Genomic DNA, 6,000 nt, shown 5'->3' on the forward strand with positions numbered 1-6,000 from the left:
TTTTAATTATGCAGACTGTAATGTTCAACATATTGTAAACTTCTGTCATTTTCGAGGCACGAACTGGATAAGGCCCTAAATGACAGTAATTGTTAATTGTCGAGATATCGGTGGTTTTCGATGTTATTGGTCAGCATTCCTTGGAGTTATTCCCAGATGATGGTTAACTGTTTGCTTGTTCGATGGATTATAAACGTGGTCTCTCACAGTAATATCGAACGTGTTAGTTTACACTCATAATGCCCATTAACAACGATAAATATGACAACTTACTGACCATTTTCGCGATAGTCTCTCACATTAGTCTTTTCTACCACTAATTCTTTATTACATACAGTGATTACACTGAACTATCGTCAAACACAAGCAGACACCCACACCCACAAACCTTACATATTTTTAAAAATTCTATTAAGCAGAAGCAGTTGTCCAACAAATATAGTGGTTTCGGTTTGTCCTTGAAGTTAATTTTGTTGTGTATTGAATTTTTACTTATAATGCAGCTCAAATAGCAATAAATAGTAATTATTGCAAGCAGCTTCAATGTCATTTTGAGAAAAATTGTGCTTCACGACTTCACAAAGCTGCGTCAGCTGTTCTGGTCTCTCGACATCATGCAGAGTAAACCTGTGAAACAGTGGACATAAATTAATGACATGAATTAATATTTCTCTCATGAAGATTGATCGAAATTGGTTTTAATATTTATTATTCTGCTCATTGATTTCAACGTATAATACAATGTACCGATGGCAAACGAGCCTGACAGTTGTACACAGCAATGTAGTTCCGCAACGTAGACTTCGTTTGCCCCATGGGGGTAAGAATAAGGGGAGATGGCGCTACGTATCCCAGCTGTACTACGTTTTGAAGCCATGGGGGCGTGGCTCGCTGCCATGACACTCTGACCAAAACACTGCCAGTGTGTGGGAGGATTTTTTGCGGTATGAGAATGGCACCCAGCTTTTATATACACCTATAATTGATAGAAATGTTACGATGCTGTTTGAACGTATAGGTACCGTGGCTTATGTTCCAACTCATCACTAAATGTTTGTGGGAAGGAATCAAACTACTATGCACATTTAAAAAATACTTATGTCTAGTCATCAGGGAACGATAGATTTGATGTGAATTGTGATTCCTAGGCATTGAGGAGTATATCCAAACGTAAGGGGTGGTTGATTCATTTTGTAAACAGCTGCAAACATAGTAATGCAAGAGCTCAGCTGGACCTCGTGCAGTGTACAAACAGAACAGGGAATACGGCTATAACAAAACATCCCCTCATCGGCTGCCCTAAGGGTGTCCTCGCGTTTCCCCTGTAGCACCGTTGACAGTGATGTTGATTACAGTACACCAACATGCATTGGTGATGTCTTTCCAACCCTTTCATCCGAGGGAGCATTGTTAATTATCACATAGTGCCGCACGCCTGTGCTTTATAACACTAGTTTGAGAGAGTCTTGGCAGGATGCAGCACCTTCTGGAAGCGCTGGCTGGAAAACTTATACATTAAATAATTTCCTAGGACTGAAGAGAATCGTGATACGTAGCTGGTGTGAGTGTGGGCATACAATATTTTTTTGGGTGCTGTACACATATAAACGAGAACTGCACTGCTTGTCTGAAATGTGTATATGTTGCAGTGTAAAATTACTGTGCCTTATGATCCGCCATGTCCAGATAAATTGACCATGCGTCCTATAGTGCAGGAGGTATGGATTTGACGATAAAAATTGCGGTAGTCATAAGAGAAATGAAAGATTTTTTTTTACATGGAAAGTTATCTGAGCGATGGATACTGAGATTCGTTTCAGAACTGTGCCCGTCAAGCGGACTCATTTCTACTTCATCGCTCAGTGTCAGACTGCAGCAGCAATCCTATTTAATTGTAGTTACACTGATAAATATGTGCCTGGTTTCCAATATTCTTATGAGCGTGGAGATTACAGTAAAAAACGTAGCAGCAACCAAGCAGGTTGGGCCTGGAAACAGAATCTCAGCAAACGCCTTTGTTCCGGCGTGGAGCATGCCCATTCTTTGTACACCAGTTCAGCGAGTCCGAGAAAGCTCTGCAGAAATTTGAGGTGATTCAATACGACAATTTTTGGCGTTGGGGGTATTGATAATGTTTGAACTCCTACTACTCAGGTTCTCCTGGGATGGGATATTTTCGTAAGCTGTTTCTGAAGGCATTGCAACAGATTTCTATAGCATGTCAAGAGGGAGAATTGGCTTTTGTTTATATAGACATGTGATGTCAGTATAGCTCTGACAACATTTTAGCTGCGCCTGCGAAGGTGAGTCACTATGCAAACATCTCGCTCGGCGCTGGAACCGCAAGTATGAAGGCTATGTGTCAGCCATGGTAGCTAGGTAAACACGTGTTTCGAAAGATATTTCTCAGGTGTCAAGTATGAAAGGGATGCCGCTGCCTCATGCTTGTGGGACCCAAACCGACACCTGCACTTAGCTCAGCACCTGACGGCCGCATTGTCGCTATGCGGGGTCCGCCAGCCAGTGCAGCCCCACACCTGGCAGCATGTGTCCAGTGGATGGTGCATGCTTCGTGATCGAAAGATTCTTAACTGTGTAATTACATGTGATAGGTGTTTCATGACGGTATTCCTTGCGTGATCAGAATGAAAAAAAAGCCGATCAATTTATTTACTTCTTACAAGACATGCATCCCTCCAAACAGCAGAGAATGATGAGCAAGAGAATATAAGAAAAATCATGAAACAAACTTCAGCCAAAGAACCTGAGACAGAAGCCAAAGACAATTTGTCAACAAATGCCCACGGACACCGTAACAATTGTAATCCTTTTAGGCTAACACCACTGTGAAACCATTATGTTTTTTTGAGCATCGACAATTTATTTGTGGTAGTCAGTGATGGGTGCCATTCTAGATCAATGAGGTGAGAACCATTTGGTCACTAAAATTCATCTGAGGCATCCAACCCGATCAAGGGAGTAATTTAAAATCGATTTGATGCAGTAACTGTTTTGTTTATGAAAAGAGGAAAGCTGAATAGTGGCTCTGTAATCATTCATCAACGATAGAGATGAGTAAATACATAGAACAGTATATAAAATATTAAGCAATGTAAAAAGTCCCCACATTGGTCAGGAGACCTTGTTATAATATTTGGTAACAGCATATAACTTCAACAGCCAAGAGAGCAGGGAATATTTACTGTAAGAAATAGTGTACTAAAAAAGATGCCCAACTTATGCAATAGAGAAACTACTCTTGGAGTATGACATTTCATGTGTTTACAATTTCATAAAGGTGAAATCAGATTTGAAACAGGTTAAAACATTATCATCAAATGTCACTTAATAACACATCAACGATATAAGTCTTCAAAGAGAAAATGATAACCAAGACAGTAGACAAATATCACGTGATTAAATGCTAGAATAATAAATAATGTCGTGGTGTGTAGAGGCGAAAGTTGTGAGTTTGTATCCTGTCACAAGCAAATATTTTTCTCATGTTAGTTTTGTTAACATGTTCTGAGACTCTCTTCTGAAAGTAATACAAGTATGTTCTGCTATATTCGAACTTATCTATATTGTCTGATACGAGAACAAAGGATGAAATAAATATTTAGCTATTTCCATGTGAGTGGTTAGACAGGAACATGAGAGGACAATTTAAATTAATGTGAGTGAGATGAGGAGCATTAACATTCATATTTTTCTTGTCACAAATATTTCACTGTTTATTTACGAATCTGTGACTATTTCCAAGTGTGTGGTTAGGCAGAAACCTGTGTACAGCTTTAACTGCTGCAACTGAGACGAGCAGCAATAAAATTCATATTATTCCTTTCCACAAACATTTTACTCTTTATTTACGAATATCAGCCGCTTTTCGAGTGTGGGGTTAGAGAGGAACATAAGGAGACAGCTCAAATTGCTGTGAGCGAAATGAGGAGCATTAACATTTGTGTTCTTCCTTGTCACAAATATTTGGCGTTTTATTTACGAACGTGTGGTGATTTCAGAGTGTGGGGTTAGGCAAGAACCGCAGATTTAGAAAAGTGTAGGAAGAGAAGCTGGCTGCAACCAAGTAGGGGCGTTGATTCATACATGCTGTGAACCAGGACAGCACCAACGTGACCCTGCACCTATGGAAAAATAGCCAAAGTTCAACTACCCTCCCTCATAACTTATATTTTTCATCCCTCTGTGATTTTTTTCTCTATAAAAGTAACTTCTTGTCACATTTTTTATACACAAATATAACGGATTTTATAATCTTGTAACTAAATAGAATAAAAACGGTGTATTCTTGAAAAAAAAAACTTTTTTGAACTATAGTGACGAAAAGCGCACAGAGCACATTAATCGTATCACTGCAAAAGTAAATTCCAAAATGAACATCTTTCCAGTAAAACTGTAATTCAAGCAAAATTTATGTCTATTGTTTATTGGTTTTTGTGTGAAGTACAGAATAGGTTTCATCAGCTGCACACTACATGTCATACATTTATTATTACTTTGAAACAAAATGAAAATGCAACTATAATTAATAATATAAACTGATTTCAAATTACAGTATTGTTAAATGGTGTAGTCCTTTAACAATTAAAATGTAATAATGTTGAATTTGTTATATTTGTCTGAAAAGTACATGTAATTTATCACAGCATTAAGAGAAGAGTATTCTATTCTAGTAACTGTGTTTAAATTGTCATTTTACTGTCCCTGTCCTTGTCTGAGCGAAGATCATTAATTTTGTTACTAAAGTCATTGTTTGTTGTTCTGAGGTGCTCTATTTATGACAGTATGCTTTCATCAATAATCAAGTCTAATTAGTTTTCTATCATTTTTAATTTAATGAAATTGTATTTGCAGCTGCTACACTCAGTGCTATGGTCATAAATGTTGGTAAGACCATTATGATGTACACATAAGGAATACTCATACTCTGAATAAACCTTCAACATATCCTATTAGAAAGCGACGTGAAACGTTTTCATCAGATCTTTCTCCTGGGACTTGAAAATAGCTACTTTGTTAACTAGGACTATTGTATCAACCTCTCTGTTAAATTTGGCACAAAAATCAGTTGCACACTTTACAAAAGGAGATACAGAACTTTTGTTTAAGCCTTTTCATAAAAAGAACTGAAGTTATATGCAATGATGTGCAGTTAAAGGGTATTTTTTCGTTTCCTATAATATCCTATCAGATGCTTTGAAAAACTGTAGCTTGAACGATTTCTCAACACAGAATGTGATGATTATACATGATGAAGATTTAATATTCTGTGTATGTATAAGTTATTTGTCTGATGTCACAAGTTTAGTTGTGAAACAAAATGATAGTAAAACATCCATATGCAAAATGAATATTTTCTTGAGTAACAATCAGTTAAAATGTAAAAAGGTACAGAGTATTTTAAAAAGTAGCAAACTGTATATAAATCGACAAAATAGTCAATGTATTGCTTTGTTTTCTGGAAGACAATTTTTGTCCACCTCAGTCCCCAATTGCAGCAAGTCACTTAAAATTGAAAAAGATGTAGAATATTAAAAATATATTAAACTGCTTGTAAAACCACAAAATAGACTTTGTTTCATTTTACAGAAAATAATCAATCGAAATAAATAATGAAAACAACTTTTGACCATGTCAGTCTCCAACTACAACAGAGTTTCAACAACTGAGCAATAATCAACAGGAAAATAACATTAAATTCTTGCAATAAAGAAGCAATAGATAGTTAAAAAACTATAAGCAGAAGTTCTCCTAAGTGAAACAGAGGCAAAAAGTATTATATATTAGAGAACATAAGATAAACGAAATTTGCACTCTAACAATAAGAGAATATGGCCTATTTAATTATTTCTGTGTATCAAAATATAAGGAAGAGGTGCTGCTGCACATGAAAATAAAACGGGTTGTCCGCAAGATACTAACCAGGCCTACAATAAATGCATAAACTTGCAAGCAAACATAGAAAAGCACTTCGAAATTACT

The sequence above is a fragment of the Schistocerca americana genome, chromosome 1 (assembly GCF_021461395.2).
Source record: "Schistocerca americana isolate TAMUIC-IGC-003095 chromosome 1, iqSchAmer2.1, whole genome shotgun sequence".
Classification (NCBI taxonomy): Eukaryota; Metazoa; Arthropoda; class Insecta; order Orthoptera; family Acrididae; genus Schistocerca; species Schistocerca americana.